Genomic DNA, 18,953 nt, shown 5'->3' with positions numbered 1-18,953 from the left:
CAGTGTTTTGAAGAGTGCAATTCACAGGAACAGTTCATAACTGGACAATCTGATCACCCCGAGGCCCATTTGAACAGAGGCCAGTGGAGGAGTGGCACTAGATCTGGCGCAGTTTTGCCCAGATTGAATTCCAGACAGGCCACAAAAATGGGTAGCGGGCGTTCCAGCCAACAATCTTCGTCCTGTCTTAAGCATTGTGTAGATGCCACTACAAGTACCAGATCCGCTCTCACTGTTCTGCCAAAATTATGATTTTGGTTGCTTATTTAAACATCTAATATCGAATTCCTCTCTCTCCCTCGCTAGAAATAGACAGATTGTGCCATAGTGTAATGTGAAAATGTTTTTTTTTTGAGTTCATGAGAGAGGGATAGGGATTCACGGTGCGAGAGAGAGAGAGAGAGAGAGAGAGGAAGAAAGGAAAAGTGTTCATTCATATATTTTGTTACTTTGGTTAATAATAATAGTCTGCTTCTCTCTTTTATTTTGATAACTGTTTAACCTTTTGGCCTTAATAGTGCTGTCACTGTTACAGTACGAGCATCTTGAAAATATTGTTAAAGAGGACAGTACCACGGAAGGAACAGTGGCCCGCCAGATGTGCGAACTCCGCCAGGTGTTACTGTGTTGGCAACACACATTGTGAGAGACAAACTATTCCCAATTGGTCTTTAAAAAGACGCCATTGGGAAGTTGATTATCGATTAATTAGTGTATTGCTGCTTGAAAACTCCCTGGTCTGACACCTGTGTGAAATGGTCAGTCTCCTATTCCTCCAGTTAAACAGGTTCGTTAACAGCTTCGAGAATATGTCAGAGTAAGTAACTGATGTTATTCCAGCTGGAAATGAGAGATAACATTCCTCGCCTCTTCTCTTCCCTTCCGTCAGGTCTTATTGCACCTCAGATTCTGATCGGACTGGAGTATCCAAGTCAATTTTGTCTCTGCCAATAGCTTCTGTAAATCAACTATTAAATACAAACTTTATTGAAAAGAGGCATCAGCTGTTGCCTTCTTGACTCTTCCCCCCCCCCCCTTCAGCAGCCAATCCTTTTTATCCCCGACAATGGTGTCTCACGTAGGTTCTGTGATTCCTTTTTTATCTATACTGCTGATGTAATTCCTAGCTCTTCCATCTTTTTGACTTGCTTCCCATCCCCAGTTCTAACCTTAATAAAGAAACTTCCTGTTTTACCATTGAGCCAGACATCGACTTATAGTTATATGCGATATATAGTTCATTTGAAATCTAGCCTCATACAACTTAAATTTGTGACCTCCTGGTCCTCCCTAACCTATTCAAATGCAACAAATTGTCAACTTGAACACAATCTATTCCCTTCATCGTCTTATAAACCTCACTCAAATCAGAAACAATTAGCCTATGAATGATCTCTGAATGTAGTTAGCCTCTCCCGGTACGGGGGGGGGGGGGGGGGGAACAGGGAAGGGGAGCGGGCAGGTCAGAGGGCCTCCTCGGGGGACTGCTCCTGGGCCTGGCCAAGGAGGCCATCAACCGGTCCAGGCAGCGGGCGGTCGAGGGAGTCGTTCAGCCCGACTGCCTGTCTCTCTTCCACGGCTACGTTCGTGCCAGGTTATCCCTGGAGATGGAGCAGGCGGTGTCCACCGGTACACTCGCCGTCTTCCGCGAGAGGTGGGCATCGGAGGGACTGGAGTGCATCATCACCCCCAGGCAACCAAATTTTGATTTGATTTGTTAGGTTTCCTTAGATGTTTTTGGTTAGTTAGCAGGTTCTGGTGGTTGTTAAGGGGCACATGGTTGAATTGTATTATTTAAAAGAGTCATAGTTAGCCTCTGATTAACCTCAAGATATATCTATTGATAGCAATTAGACCTTATTGTCTTAAGGGGATATGCCATGTTGCACTTAGATCCGCCTTGGTAACAGAATAATACATTATATGATATAATGCTTCTGTCCTTATAAGACTATATCCTCTATATTCCCATAAGAGCTGCCACAGGAAATCTGTTAGCATAATCAAAAGATAAAAGTGACTGTTGTCTAAAGAAATATTTACCTTTGTGTGTAATGCTGTTTCCTGGTACAGTTCAATCAAAGGTGATCTGTGATATAATGCCAAAAATAACTTGGCTGACCTCCATCACAGATTCAACCGTTCAACCTTTCGCAGAAGTCCCCAATATTCCACTTCACACATCTTGAAGCAGAAACTAAAAGAAATGCAGCACTGTTAAGATTATAGGCAACATCTGTGGAGGATATTACTTCATACATATTATGAATTGTAACAGCTGTCTCCATGTGAACCAGAGGCAATTATCAGCTCCAGAGGTCCAGGTAACAGTGGTGTCATTTGAATCCCCTGACTGGGTGACTACCTTACCTATAGTCTTATCATGCTACAGATATTTTGGTGTAGTACTGAGGGAGTGCTGCACTGTCAGAGGTGCTGTCTTTTGGATGAGATGTTAAACTTGAGGCCCACCTGCCCTCTCAGGTGGATGTAAACGATCCCATGGCACTATTTGAATAAGAGCTGGGGAGTTTCTCTGGTGTCCTGGTCAATAGTTATCCCTCAACCAACATCACTAAAGTAGATTATCTGCTGATTTATCTCATTGCTCTTTGAGTGCGCAGATTGGCTGCTGTGTTTCCTCACATTACAGCATTGACTACATTGAGAAAGTATTGGCTGTAAAATGCTTTGGGACATTCTGAAGTCATGAAAGGAGCTATATGAAGGCAAGTTCTTTGCTGGCAACAGTAGGAATAACATGAGGAGAAAAGCAAATTGCCAATCCATTTGTACACGTGAAGCTGTGTTTAAGACATGCATTAATAGATTACATTATAAAGCAGAATGACTGTCACTGTTAACTAACATGCCTTACCAACAATTTTCCATATTAGATTAAATGCATGATTTTTGCAGAATATTTTAACAGATAGATTGTTAATTTGCAACATAAAGTATATGAAATATAAAGTGGTAACAGAAGACTGTGTCCTAATTCAAAATAGTGCATAAAATATGAAGTATTTGTATATTTTCCAATAAGATTGTGAGAATAAAGGTGTAAAACTAGGAAATATTAGAAACCAGAGCGTTGGAGAAGGTCCCTGCTGTATGTATGATTGGCACCTTCTATTTCAGTCTCTGTGGCTCAGTGGGTAGCACTCTTGCCTCTGAGTCAAATGCCACTCCAGCAACTTGAGCACAACAAAAATCTAGGCTAACACTGCAGTGCAGTGCTGAGGGAGTGCTGCACTGTCTGAGGTGTCGTCTTTTGGATGAGATGTTAAACCAAGGCCCTGTCTGCTCTCTCAAGTAGACGTAAAAGATCCCATGGCACTAGTTCGAAGAAGAGCAGGGGAGTTATCCCTGCTGTCTTGGCCAATCTTCGACAGATTTTTGAATGTCAAGGGTTATGGGGAGCAGGCAGGGAAGTCGAGTTGAGGCCAGGATCAGATCAGTCATGATCTTATTGAATGGCAGAGCAGATTCGAGGGGCCAAATGGCCTACTGCTGCTCCTAGTTCTTACGTTAAATATTGATCCCTCAATCAATATAACAAAAAAACAGATTATCTGGTCATTATTTCATCGGTGTTTGTGGTAGCTTGTTTGTGTGCAAATTGGCTGCCACGTTTGTTGTATATGGAGAAAGAGTCAGACTGAACACTGTGAGCTCAAAGTAAAGTGTGACCGTAGTCTTTTATTGCAGGTCTCCAGAGTGCCTCTCCAACCTGTGAAGCCTCCTTAAATACCTGTGCTCCCAAAGGATTATGGGATCCCTTGGGACTCCAGGGGATGAGCCCTCTGGTGGCTGTACAGAGTAAATACAAGTATACATATATAACAACACTCCCCCCCCAAAGTCAATAGTGTAACTATTTACAATGTGAGTCGATCTAGGGCGCTTATTGCCCTGGTTGATCGTCTCGGTGTGAAAGCTGGTGTTGTTGAATCATTTGTTGGGCCCTCGCTGGGCTGCTGTGTAGCTGGCCTTGCTGGGCTGCCTGGTGTGTTGGGCCCTGCAGGGCTGCTGTGGACGATGGGTCTTACTTCGTGGTCAACCGTGGTGCCGGTTGCCACTGGTATGTTGGGGGATCAAAAAAGGTAGGGTCCAAGGTGGGTTGTTCAGGATAGTCCGTGAATCTGAGTTTGATTTGGTCCAAGTGTTTCCGGTGAATGAGTCCATTTGAAAGTTTGACCCGAAACACCCTGCTCTCCTCTTTGGCCATGACAGTGCCGGGAAGCCACTTGGGACCTTGTCCATAATTTAAAACAAATACAGGATCATTGATTTCAATCTCGCGTGACACATTTACGCTATCATGGTATGCACTTTGTTGAAGCCGCCTGTTCTCTACATGTTCATGTGGATCAGGGTGAACTAACGAGAGCCTTGTCTTGAGTGCTCTTTTCATGAGCAGTTCAGCAGGTGGGATCCCAGTGAGTGAGTGGGGTCTCGCACGGTAGCTAAGCAGGACTCGGGATAGGCGAGTCTGCAGTGAGCCTTCAGTTACCCTCTTCAAGCCTTGCTTGATGGTTTGCACTGCTCTCTCTGCCTGACCATTGGACGCTGGTTTAAACGGGGCAGATGTGACATGTTTGATCCCGTTACGGGTCATGAATTCTTTGAACTCGGCACTGGTGAAACATGGCCCGTTGTCGCTCACCAGGACATCGGGTAAGCCGTGTGTGGCAAACATGGCCCGCAGGCTTTCATAGTGGCAGCGGACATGCTAGCCAACATTATCTCACATTCAATCCAATTGGAGTACGTGTCTACAACCACAAGGAACATTTTACCCGAGAACGGGCCTGCATAGTCGACATGTACCCTAGACCATGGTTTGGACGGCCAAGACCATAAACTTAGCGGCGTCTCCCTGGGTACATTGCTTAACTGCGAGCATGTATTACATCTGTGAATGCAGGACTCTAAGTCCGCATCGATACCGGGCCACCACACGTGGGATCTGGCTATCGCTTTCATCATTACGATGCCTGGGTGGGTACTGTGGAGGTCATTGATGAAGCTGTCTCTGCCCTTCTTGGGGACCACTACTCGATTGCCCCACAGAAGGCAGTCTGCCTGGATAGACATTTCATCTTTGCGCCGCTGGAACGACTTTATCTCTTCCTGCATTTCCACTGGGATACTGGACCAGCTCCCGTGAAGCACACAGCTTTTGACTAGAGATAATAAGGGGTCCTAGCTTGTCCAGGTTTTGATCTGCCAGACAGTGACGGGTGATTGCTCACCCTCAAATGGTTCCATAATCATGGCTAGATCTGCAGGTGGGCAATGGCAGCCTACTGAGAGCATCGGCGCAGTTTTCTGTGCCTGGCCTGTGGCGGATGGCGTAGTTGTATGCGGACAACATGAGCGCCCATCTCTGGTTGCAGGCCGATGCGTTGGTATTTATCCCTTTACTCTCGGAGAACAGGGATATAAGTGGCTTATGGTCAGTTTCCAATTCGAATTTTAGCCCAAACAGGTATTAATGCATTTTCTTTACCCCATAAACACACGCTAACGCTTTTTTCTCAATCATGCTGTAGGCTCTCTCAGCCTCAGACAGACTCCTGGATGCATAAGCAACCGGATGCAGTTTCCCGAAGTCATTAGCTTGTTGCAATACACACCCAACGCTATATGACGACGCATCACATGCTAGTACCAAATGCTTACGTGGATCATACAACACAAGCAATTTGTTTGAGCATAACAATTTTCTCGCTTTTACAAAGGCATTTTCTTGGCTTTTGCCCCAAACCCTTTCGCCCCCTTTTCGTAGTAAGACATGTAGTGGTTCTAGAAGTGTGCTAGAAATTACCAATGTAGTTGAAGAGTTCCAGAAACGACCGCAGCTCCGTTATGTTCTGTGGCCTCGGTGCGTTCTCGATTGCCTCTGTCTTCGCGTTGGTGGGTCTAATGCCATCTGCCGCAATCCTCCTTTCCAAGAACTCCACTTCAGGTTCCAGGAAAACGTACTTCGAGCATTTTAACCTAAGCCCCATGCGGTTGAGTCGACTAAGAACCTCCTCCAGGTTCTGCAGGTGCTCAACTGTTTCGACCTGTGACCTGGAAGACCATGGTGTGCGGGACCGACTTCAGTAGACTTTCCATGTTTCTCTGGAATATCGCCGCCACTGATCGGATTCCAAACGGGCACCTGTTATAAACAAAAAGACCTTTGTGCGTGTTGATGCAGGTGAGGGCCTTCGATGATTCCTCCAGTTCCTGCGTCATGTAGGCTGAAGTCAGATCCAGCTTAGTGAACATCTTTCCTCCCGCCAGCGCTGTAAAGAGATCGTTAGCTTTTGGTAGTGGGTATTGGTCCTGCAGGGAGAAACGATTGATAGAATCTGTGGCGATTACAAAGTAACTGACAGTGCCGTCTCCCTTGAGGACTGGGACAATAGGACTGGCCCACTCGCTGAACTCGATCGCTGAAATGATGCCCTCTCATTGCAGCTGGTCTAGCTCGATCTCTACACTTTCCCTCATCATGTACGGTACTGCTCTCGCCTTGTGATGGATGGGTCACGCCTCCGGAATTAGGTGGATTTGCACTTTTGCTCCTTGGATGTCTGGTTCGAATAGCGAAGGAAATTTGTTTATGACCTGGGCATGCAAAGTGTCGTCAGCGGGCGATAGCGCTCGGACGTCATCCCAGTTCCAGCGTATCTTTCCCAGCCAGCCCCTGCCGAGCAGCGTGGGACCATCGCCCGGTACCACCCAAGTGGTAGCTTGTGCACCGCTCCATCGTAGGAGACCTTTACGGTAGCATTGCCGATTACAGGAATCAATTTTTTCGTGTAAGTTCTTAGTTTCGTGCGAACTGGAGTTAAGACTGGCCTTGAGGCCTTGTTGCACCACAACCTTTTGAAAGTCTTTTTGCCTTGATGGACTGGCTCACACCCGTGTCCAGCTCCAGTGACACCGGGAGTCCATTTAGTTCAACATTATCGTGGGACAATTTGTGGTGAATGTGTGCATCCCATGTACCTCTGCCTCCTCTCTCTGAGGCTCTAGTTCGTTGTGATCCTCCGTGGATCTGTCCTCTAGAAAACATGGTGGTTTGCAGGTTTAACAGGCTTAGCAGCTCTCCTGCACACTCGTTGGAGGTGTCCCATTGTTCCACAGCCCTTGCAAATGTAGTGTTTGAATGGAAACGATGATCACCCCCGCAGCGCCAACAAGGTGTTAATGGCCTTGCATTCATCACCCTTGACGGTGGACTCTGAGACATCTGCGGACGTGCAGCTGCAGGTATGTGTGACCTGCCCTGTACGTTACGATTCTAAAACATCACTTTGTTCACAGTACTTGTAGCAGCACTTGTGTGCTGAGAGATTTGCTTCATATTGTCACTGGTGGCAATGAACGCCTGGGCTATTGCTATGGCATTACTCAAGGTTGGGGTCTCTACAGTCAAAAGTTTGCGCAGTATAGTTTCGTGGCCAATGCCAAGTACGAAAAAGTCTCTGAGCATGTGCTCCAAATGTCCTTCAAATTTGCAATGTCCTGCAAGGCGTCTCAGCTCGGTGACATAACTCACCACTTTCTGGCCTTCAGACCTTTTGTATGTGTAGAACCGGTACCTTCGGGTTCAAATGCTCTCGGACCAGTGTGCATAAATCGTCGTACAATATCTCCGTGGGTTTCGCTGGCGTGAGCAAATTCTTCATGAGGCCATACGTTGGTGCCCCACAGACGGTGAGGAGAATCGCCCTTCATTTGGCAGCGTTCTCTTCCCCATCTAGCTCATTGGCCACAAAGTATTGGTCGAGTCGCTCCACAAAAGTTTCCCAATCATCTCCCTCCAAAGATTTCTCCAGGATGCCCACTGTTCTCTGCATCTTTGGGTTCGCTATCTGTATCTCGTCGCCAGTTGTTGTATATAGAGAGTCAGATTGAACACTGTGAGCTCAAAGTAAATTGTGACCTTAGTCTTTTATTGCCGGTCTTAAGAGTGCTTCTCCAAGCTGTGAAGCCTCCTTAAATACCTGTGCTCCCAAGGGATTATGGGATCCCTTGGGACTCCAGGGGATGAGCACTCTGGTGGCTGTACAGAGTAAATACAAGTATACATATATAACAGCGTTTACCACATTACAACAGTGACTACACTCCAAAAGTACTTCACTGGCTGTAAAGCACTTTGAGACATCTGATGGTCGTGAAAGGCACTATGTAAATTCATGTCTTTCTTTCTTTCTCTTGGAGCCTCTGTCCCCATGATGCTGTACCTCTCGGCCTGCTCTTACTATTTTGCATGGTTCATTCTTAAGTTACCCATGGCACACTTGTAAGCTTTAAATTCTTGCAGCATTGGCTCCATGGAAGGGCTTCCTCATGATCCATGTGTGGGATTAAGGAATATGCTATGATGTGGATATACAACAACAACTTGCATTTATATAGCACCTTTAATGCAGTAAAATGCCCCAAGATGCTTCATAGGAGCATCATCAAACAAGATTTCACACCAACACATATAGGGAGAAACACAGAAAATAGGTGCAGGAATAGCCCATTCGGCCCTTCGAGCCTGCACCGCCATTCAATAAGATCATGGCTGATCATTCCTTCAGTACCCCTTTCCTGCTTTCTCTCCATACCCCTTAACCGTAAGGCCCGTATCTAATTCCCTCTTGAATATATCCAATGAACTGGCATCAACAACTCTCTGCGGCAGGGAATTCACAGGTCAACAACTCGCTGAGTGAAGAAGTTTCTCCTCATCTCAGTCCTAAATGGCCTACCCCTTATCCTAAGACTATGTCCCCTGGTTCTGGACTTCCCCAACACTGAGAACATTCTTCCCGCATCTAACCTGTCCAGTACCATCAGAATCTTATATGTTTCTATGAGAACCTCTCTCATCCTTCTAAACGCCAGTGAATAAAGGCCCAGTTGATCCAGTCTCTCCTCATATGACAGCCCAGCCATCCCTGGAATCAGTCTGGTGAACCTTCGCTGCACTCCCTCAATAGCAAGAACGTCCTTCCTCAGACTAGGAGACCAAAATTGAACACAATATTCCAGGTGAGGCCTCACTAAGGCCCTGTACAACTGCAGTAAGCCCTCCCTGCTCCTATATTCAAATCCCCTAGCTATGAAGGCCAACATACCATTTGCCTTCTTTACCACCTGCTGTACCTGCGTGCCCACTTTCAGTGACTGATGAACCAAGACATCCAGGTCTCATTGCACCTCCCCTTTTTCTAGTCTACCGCCATTCAGATAATATTCTGCCTTCGTGTTTTTGCCCCCAAAATGGATAACCTCACATTTATCCACATTATACTGCATCTGCCATGTAGTTGCCCACTCCACCTAACCTGTCCAAGTCACCCTGCAGCCTTTTAACGTCCCCCTCACAGCTCACACTGCCACCCAGTTTAGTGTCATTCACAAACTTGGAGATATTACACTCTATTCCTTCATCCACATCGTTAATGTATATTGTAAAGAGCTGGGGTCCCAGCACTGAGCCCTGCGGCACCCCACTAGTAACTGCCTGCCATTTTGAAAAGGACCCGTTTATCCCGACTCTCTGCTTCCTGTCTGCCAACCAGTTCTCTATCCACGTCAGTACATTACCCCCAATACCATGCGCTTTGATTTTGTACACCAATCTCTTGTGCGGGACCTTGTCAAAAGCCTTTTGAAAGTCCAACTACACCACATCCACTGGTTCTCCCTTGTCCACTCTACTAGTTACATCCTCAAATAATTCCAGAAGATTCGTCAAGCATGATTTCCCTTTCATAAATACATGCTGACTCGGTCCGATCCTGTCACTGCTTTCCAAATGGGCTGCTATTTCATCCTTAATGATTGATTCCAACATTTTCCCCACTACTGATGTCAAGCTAACCGGTCTATAATTACCCGCTTTCTCTCTCCCTCCCTCCTGTACTATGTGGGAAGTCAGGAACACTTCCGGTGTCCCTGACGACTACGTGTGCGGGAAGTGTGTCAGCCCCCAGCTCCTGACGGACCGCAGTACGGAGCTGGAACTGCGGGTGGATTCACTCTGGAGCATGCACGATGCTGAGAATGACATGAATAGCACGTTTAGTAAGTTGGTCTTACCACAGGTTTCTATGGCCCACAGCTAGATAGGGAATGGAAGACCAGTGCAGGGAAGGTAGTGCAGGGGTCCCCTGTGGTCATCCCCCTGCAAAACAGATACACCGCTTTGGGTACTGATGAGGGGGATGACTCATCAGGGGAGAGCAGCCAAGTTCATGGCACCGTGGCTGGCTCTGCTGCACAGGAGGGCAGGAAAAAGAGTGGGAGATATTAGGACAGATGGCCAAAAGCTTGGTGAAAGAGGTAGGTTTTAAGAAGCGTTAAAGGAGGAGCGGTAGAGGTGGAAAGGTTTAGGGAGGGAGTTCCAGAGCTTAGGGCCCAGACGGCTGAAGGCACGTCCACCAATGGTGGAGCGATTAAAATAGGGGATGCGCAAGAGGCCAGAACTGGAGGAGCGCAGAGTTCTCAGAGGGTTGTAGGGCGGAAGGAGGTCACAGAGATAGGGAGGGGGTAATGGCAACAATGTCCTGCTCAGCCCACTGGAGAGGAACTGGCCCTCATGGTGGTATGGCGCTATGTCTCTTTGACAAACCTCTTACATCCAGCCCTGGATTGACATGTTTGTGTAAAGCTGGTAGGGAGCATTGCACTTGGATATCTAGAACACCAAGCTGGCATTTCCAGCGTTGGTTCTTGCATCACACTGAAGACAGGTGTCTGTCGTGTCGGCTTGAACAGATTTTTGCCAGGTCAGGTTGCAAACTTTTCCCATATACTAAGGTTCAGTACCTTTCACAATTGGGTTGTAGAGAGATAAGAAATTGTTGCTGAAGCTTTGCTCCCCTAATCTGCAAATCCGAATGTTTATCAGAAGTGTTATGTCTATAATGTACGTATGAATGACTCCATGAGGCAATGTGTTGTACTTGAACTGTAGTGACCTTGGTCCTTTTATTCCAAACTCCAGAGTGCTGTGCAAGCATGGTAGGCGAATGGCCTACTCCTGCACCTATTTTCTATGTTTCTATGGTGTGCAGCCTTTTATACAGGGCCCTGCCACCAGGGCAGGAAACTCCCTGGTCTCCACCAGTTGCACCCTCTAGTGGTGCCAGCATGTACGTACACGGTGTGAACCTTATTCATAGTATATCAGGTAATCAAGTCTCCATCTTATACAATCTCACCATGACTACACACAGAGTACATCCGTAGTCAGCATCATCCTCGTTCGAGGGACCGCCTATGATGATGATGATACAAGAAGGATGGTGGCAAAGCACTCACACATCTTATGCTCACCACGCCATCCATGAGGAAGTCCTCGTACCTAAAAGGTCATCGACCTGAAATGTTTGTTCCAGTTCTGATGAAAGGTCATCGACCTTGTTATGCATCTGTAAAGCACGCACTCCCATGTTCCACCATCAGGGAGCGCATCCCCTGAAGTTCCAAGGGATCCCAGCATCCCTTGGGGGGAGCACTGTATATAAGCCGGCCCCCCTAAGGCCTGTTCCTTACTCTGGAGTGTCTTAATAAAGACTGAGGTCACTATTACTTTAACCTCCGTATTAGGAACACAATAGACCTGAAATATTAACTCTTTGTTTCTCTCTCCGCAGATGCTGCCTGACCTGCTGAGTATTCCCAGCATTTTGTGTTTTTATTTCATTTTTCCAGCATCCGCAGTATTTTGCTTCTGTTCTATTACTTAATGTTTGACTAGCAAGGGCTCAAATCAGAGCTTGTCAGTTCTCTAATGGCCAGCTGGTGACTGCTGTGAACCTTTATAAAACACTGGTTTGACCTCAACTGGAGTATTGTGTTCAATTCTGGGCATCGCACTTTAGGAAGGATGTGAAGGCCTTAGAGAGGGTGCAGGAAAGATTTACGAGAATGATTCCAAGGATGAGGAACTTCAGTTACGTAGATAGATTAGAGACGCTTGGGGTTGTTCTCTTTGGAGCAGAGAAGGTTGAGAGAAGATTTGATAGAGGTGTTCAAAATCATGGGAAAGTCTAGACTGGTCTAGACAGAGTAGATAGAGAGAAACTGTTCCCATTGGCAAAAGGATCGAGAACCAGAGGACACAGATTTAAGGTGATTGGCAGACGATTCAAAGGCGACATGAGGAAAAACATTTTTAGGATCTGGAATGCACTGCCTGAAGGGTTGGAGGAGGAAGACTCAATCGTTGCTTTTAAAATGGAATTGGATAAGTACCTGGAGAAAAAATATTTGCACGGCTACAGGGAAAGGGTGGGAGGGAGTGGAACGAGCTGAAGTGCTCTTCATTCGGCCCGGCACTGGCTCGATGGGTTTAATTAGGAGGGGGCAAATAGAATACGAGAGTAAGCTTGCAGGGAACATAAAAACCAACTGCAAAAGCTTCTACAGAAAAGAAAGACTAGTGAAGACAAATGTGGGTCCCTTACAGTCAGAATCAGGTAAACCAGGGCCTGATAGTCTGCATCCCAGAGTATTTAAGGAAGTGGCCCTAGAAATAGTGGATGCATCGGTGGTTATTTTCCAACATTCTATAGACTCTGGATCAGTTCCTATGGACCGAGGGTAGCTAACGTAACCCCACTTTTAAAAAAAGGAACGAGAGAGAAAACAGTGGTTAGCCTGACACGGTTGTGAGGAAAATGTTGGAATCAATTATTAAAGATGTAATAGTAGTGCAGTTGGAAAGCAGTGACAGGATCCAAGTCAGCATGGATTTATGAAAGGGAAATCGTGCTTGACAAATCTTCTAGAATTTTTTGAGGATGTAACTAGTAGAGTGGACAAGGGGGAGCCAGTGGATGAGGTGTATTTAGACTTTCAAAAGGCTTTTGACAAGGTCCGACACAAGAGATTAGTGTGCAAAATTAAAGCAGATGCTATTGGGGGTAATGTACTGACGTGGATAGCGAACTGGTTGGCAGACAGGAAGCAAAGAGTAGGAATAAGAGTAGGGTCCTTTTCAGAATGGCAGGCAGTGACGAGTGGAGTGCCGCCGGGCTCAGTGCTGGGACCCTAGCTATTTACAATATACATCAATGATTTAGATGAAGGAATTGAATGTATTATCTCCAAGTTTGCAGATGACACTAAGCTGGGTGGCAGTGTGAGCTGTGAGGATAATGCTAAGAGGCTGCAGGGTGACTTGGACAGGTTAGGTGAGTAGGCAAATACATGGCAGATGTGGTATAATGTAGATAAATGTGAGGTTATCCACTTTGGTGGTAAAAACAGGAAGGCATATTATCTGAAGGTGACAGATTAGTAAAAGGGGAGGTGCAACGAGACCTGGGTGTCATGGTGCATCAATCATTGAAAGTTGGCATACAAGTACAGCAGGCGGTGAAGGCAGCAAATGGCAAGTTGGCCTTCATAGTGAGTATAGGAGCAGGGTGGTCTTACTACAGTTGTACAGGGCCATGGTGAGGCCACACCTTGAATATTGTGTTCAGTTTTGGTCTCCTATTCTGAGGAAGGACATTCTTGCTATTGAGGGAGTGCAGCACAGGTTCACCAGTCTGATTCCTGGGATGACAGACTGACATGAAGAAAGACTGGATTGACTAGGCTTATATTCAATGGAATTTAGAAGAATGAGAGAGGATCTCATAGAAACATATAAAAATTGACGGGTTTAGACAGGTTAAATGCAGGAAGAACGTTACCGATGTTGGGGGAAATCCAGAACCAGGGGTCACAGTCTAAGGATAAGGGGGTAAGCCATTTAGGACCGAGATGAGGAGAAACTTCTTCACTCAGAGTTGTTAACCTGTGGAATTCTCTACCGCAGAAAGCTGTTGAGGCCAGTTCGTTAGATGTGGCCCTCACGGCTAAAGGGATCAAGGGTATGGAGAGAAAGCAGGAATAGGATACTGAGGTGAATGATCAACCATGATCATATTGAATGGTGGTGCAGGCTCGAAGGACCGAATGGCTTACTCCTGCACCCATTTTCTGTGTGGCCTCCTTCTGGGCTGTAACGATTCTATTATTCTATGAAAGGGGCATTAGGTCTTTGGAGTTGAAATGCCTCTAAGATTGAATGCCTAGTGTTGGGAGATTGGAATCAAGTCAATCCCCTTCTGATCGGATACTTGAACTGTATTTTTATTCTCAAGACTGGAAGACCTACTGTGTGCTTCCACAATTTCCTCTTTGCATTTCGGAGCTGCATGTTTTATTTTCCTTATTTCTCAGTTTCTTGCTCTTTTCCCTTGTGGGCGCACTGTATACATGTTACTATTTTAGCTATTTGCTCACTCCTTTAATGTCTATATCCTTGTATGTAGCATCATCATAGGCAGTCCCTCAAAATCGTGGAAGACTTGCTTCCACTCAAAGTGAATTCTCAGGTGACTGTACAGTCCAATATGGGAATTACAGTCTCCGTCACAGGTGGGGCAGACAGTGGTTGAAGGAAAGGGTGGGTGGGGAGTCTGGTTTGCTGCACACTCCTTCCGCTGTCTGTCCTTTATTTCTGCATGCTCTCGGCGACGAGACTCGAGGTGCTCAACGCCCTTCTGGGAGCTCTTCCTCCACTTAGGGCGGTCTTGGGCCAGAGATTCTCAGGTGCCGATGGGGATGTTGCACTTTATCAAGGAGGCTTTGAGGGCGTCCTTGAAACGTTTCCTCTGCCCACCTGGGGCTCGCTTGCTGTGTAGAAGTTCCGAGTAGAGCGCTTGCTTTGGGAGTCTCGTGTCGGGCATGCAGACGATGAGGCCCGCCCAGCGGAGCTTGTCGAGTGTGGTCAGTGCTTCAATGCTGGGAATGTTGGCCTGAGCAAGAACACGGACGTTGGTGCATCTATCCTCCCAGGGGATTTGCAGGATATTGCAGAGGCAGCGTTGCTGGTACTTATCCAGCGCTTTGAGGTGTCTACTGTATATGGTCCACATCTCTGAGTCACAAAGGAGGGCAGGTATCACTACTACCCTGAGACTATGGGTCCGAAATTGTTGAACTTACTGTCCGCTGCCGCCGCCGACATTCCTCTGCAACATCCGTCCAGTGCCACCTTCGACGTGGCCTGGAGCAGGTGGGAAGGGAGAGGCGCCGGGAAGCGCCTGCCAACGTCAGCGGATGACTGAGTAGCGTAAGTGGACACCTGCCCGCCGAGATGGCAATACTGATGCGGGCAGTAGAACAGGGGTAGACCCGCTGGCTGGAGGCTGTTCTGTTACCGACGGTTAAGTAGGAAAATCATGGAAAAAAGGTTAGTGAACATTTTTTATTTGTTTTTTTCCCACAGCGACTTACCTGGATGGGGTCCTCTGAAGGTCTTCCAATAGTTTTTTTATTTTTTGCTAATGATTTTTATTTTTTGGTCTTTGACCCTCCGTGGGCCCGACTCCATCCTCGACGACACTTGGGCCGAGAATGAGAGCTCCCGCTGGCTGCCTCCCAGAATGGCGGCGTAAGTCCCTCATTAGCCGCCTGCCGACCTTCGAAGGACCTTGGTAATGAAAATCCCACCCAAAGAACCGTCAGGTACCTCGGCGGCCATCATATGTCCTTTGGGCAGCACTTGGGCGGGCGGAAGCCTTCATCAATTTCGGACCCCATAAGTTTGGTGCCAGATTTGACGTCCTGATCTTCAAACACCACCTTCCTCAGGCGACCAAAAGCTGTGCTGGCACACTGGACCTCATCAGAGATGTCTTCCCTTGCTGATAGTAGGCTCCCAAGGTATGGAAAATGTATTTCTATAGCTCCTTTAAAATAGTCAAACTACATTATGCCTCAACACATTAGGACTCTGTTTTTCTATTAAGTAGCACGCAGGCCCGTCAACCCACAAACTTCCTCTGTGATTGGAATATCTGTTGCTTTCTTACCCACTCCTTTTCTCCCAACCCGAAACAAATCCCTTCCAGTATGTCAGTGCCAAGGATCTACATGCAGGACCAATGTTCACCCGAATGTTTTTTTTTAATAAAGTGCACGACCCCTTTAACGGGCCATGCGCAAAACTGAACGTAAGAAAAGTCGGTACCGGGCTGCGTGGGACCGGCAATTAGTTGTGCATCTGCACAGCTTTGGGGGGGGGGGGGGGGGGGGGGGGGAACGTCAGCCAGGACCTTACATCTTACAAATGAAAAGAAATATTTGTATTTATAAAGCACATTTCACCTCAGGACATCCCAAAGCACTTTACCGTCAATGAAACACTTTTTGAAGTATAGTCACTGTTGTAATGTGGGAAACGCAGCAGCCAATTTGCACACAGCAAGCTCCCACAAACAGCAATGTGATAATGACCAGATAATCTGTTTTTTTTTTGTTGTGTTGATTGAGGGATAAATATTGGTCAGGACACCAGGGAGAACTCACCTGCTCTTCTTCGAAATAGTGCCATGGGATCTTTCTATATCCAGCAGATGGGGGCCTCGGTTTAGCTTCTTATCCGAAAGACGGCACCTCCATCAGTGTAGCACTCCCTCAGCACCGCACTGGAATGTCAGCCTAGATTTTTGTGCTCAAGATTCTGGTTTCTATGACTTTCAGTGATGGTTTCAGATATATTACAAGAGTGACTACACGCCAAAAGTACTTCATTGGCTGTAAAGCATTTTGAGACGTCCGGTGGTCGTGAAAGGCGTTATATAAATGCAAGTCTTTTACCCAATGGCCAGAACCCATTCCTGCTCCTGGCAACAAACCTTCTTTGAAACAAAAACAGAAAATGCTAGAAGCATTCAGCAGGCCAGACAGCATCCGTGGAGAGAGAAACAGTTAACGTTTCAGGTCTGTGTCCTTTCCTCAGAACTGTAAACATTAGAGATGTAACAGATTTTAAGCAGCTGCAGAGGCTGGGAAAGGGGGTGAGAGGGGATGAAAGAACAAAATGGACGGTCTGTGATAGGGTGGAAGGCAGGAGTGATTAAATGTTGCAAATGTAGATGGCAGAATCATAAACAGCTGCCGCCTGAAAAAATGGGGCAGAGGTTATGATCTGAAATTGTTGAACTCGATGTTAAGTCTGGAAGGCTGTAAAGTGCCTGATCGAAGGATGAGGTGCTGTCCCTCGACCTTAGCTTCGTTTGAAAAGTGTAAGAGGCCGAGGACAGAGAGGTCAGGGTGTGAGTGGAGCAGATAATTAAAGTGACAGGCGACCGGAAGCTTGGGGTCACGCTTACGGACTGAATGGTGGTGTTCCGCAAAGCGCTCACCAAATGTAGAGGAGACTGAATCGTGAGCAGCGAATACAGTACAGGTGGAGCGTCCTGAATCCGGCACCCTTGGGACCGAGCTCGTTCCGGATTGTGTGTTTTGCCAGACTTTGGAACGTCTTTCTGACATCACGAATCCGGAAGCACCTGAGCCCAGGTTCAGGTATTTCCGGAATTCGGAATGTCAGAAATGGGGGGCGGGGGGGGGGGGGGGGGGGCATCCCACCGCCGTGGAACTGTTCGGGCGGGTCCTGCCGCTAAGGAAGTATTCAGGCCGGCGGGCCCTGTTGCAGAGGAGGTGTTGGGGCGGGCCAGTGAGTAGGCCCCGAGGTCAGGCAGCGGCAGGGCCCCGAAGTAAGGGTAGTGGCGGCGAGCGGGACAAGGCGAGCGGTGGCGGGGTAAGGGCAGCGACGGGGCCCCCCCGAGGTTGGTAGGTCCGGATTCCGGATGACCCTGCCACCACTCGGTCCGGAGTCTGGATTTTGGACACAGCCCCTTTTTTACTAAATTGTAAGTAGTACAAGTAAATCGTTGTTTCACCTGGAAAGACTTGCATTTATATAGCGCCTTTCACGACTACCGGATGTCTCAAAGCGCTTTACAGCCAATGAAGTACTTTTGGAGTGTAGTCACTGTTGTAATGTGGGAAACACGGCAGCTAATTTGCACACAGCAAGCTCCCACAAACAACAATGTGATAATGACCAGATTATCTCTTTTGTTATGTTGATTGAGGGATAAATATTGGCCAGGACACCGGGAATAATAAGAACATAAGAAATAGGAGCGGGAGTAGGCCATTTGGCACCTCTAGCCTGCTCCGCCATTCAATAAGATCATGGCTGATCTGATCTTGGCCTCAGCTCCACTTCCAATAACCCTTTACTCCCTTATCGCTCAAAAATCTGTCTATCTCCACCTTAAATATATTCAATGACCCAACCTTCACAGCTCTCTGGGGCAGAGAATTCCACAGATTTACGACCCTCTGGGAGAAGAAATTTCTCCTCATTTCAGTTTTAAATGGGCGACCCCTTATTCTGAAACTATGCCTCCAGTTCCAGATTCCCCCGCGAGGGGAAACATCCTCTCTGCATCCACCTTGTCAAGTCCCCTCAGAATCTTATATGTTTCAATAAGATCGCCTCTCATTCTGCTAAACTCCAATGAGTAGTGGTCCAACCTACTCAACCTTTCCTCCTAAGTCAACCCCCTCATCCCTAGAATCAACCTAGTGAACCTTCTCTGAACTGCCTCCAAAGCAATTATATCCTTTCGTAAATATGTAAACCAAAACTGCACGAAGTATTCCAGGTGTGGCCTCACCAATGCCCTGTACAACTGTAGCAAGACTTCCCTGCTTTTATACTCCAACCCTTTGCAATAAAGGCTAAGATACCATTGGCCTTCCTGATCACTTGCTGTACCTGCACACTATCCTTTTGTGTTTCATGCACCAGGACCCCCAGGTCCCGCTGTACTGCGGCACTTTGCAATCTTTCTCCATTTAAATAATAACTTGCTCTTTGATTCTCTGCTTTTGTACTCTATCCCCCTTGCAATAAATATAACATAAGAAATAGGAGCAGGAGCAGGCCATAAGGCCCCTCGAGCCTGCTTCGCCATTTACTACGTGCCTGATCCGCTCATGAACTCAGCTCCACTTCCCTGCCCGCTCCCCATAACCCCCTATTGGCCCTCCTGATCACTTGTTGTACCTGCATTCTATCTTTGTGT

The sequence above is a fragment of the Pristiophorus japonicus genome, chromosome 8 (assembly GCF_044704955.1).
Source record: "Pristiophorus japonicus isolate sPriJap1 chromosome 8, sPriJap1.hap1, whole genome shotgun sequence".
In the NCBI taxonomy this organism is placed as follows: domain Eukaryota; kingdom Metazoa; phylum Chordata; class Chondrichthyes; family Pristiophoridae; genus Pristiophorus; species Pristiophorus japonicus.
This window is presented reverse-complemented; position numbering follows the sequence as displayed.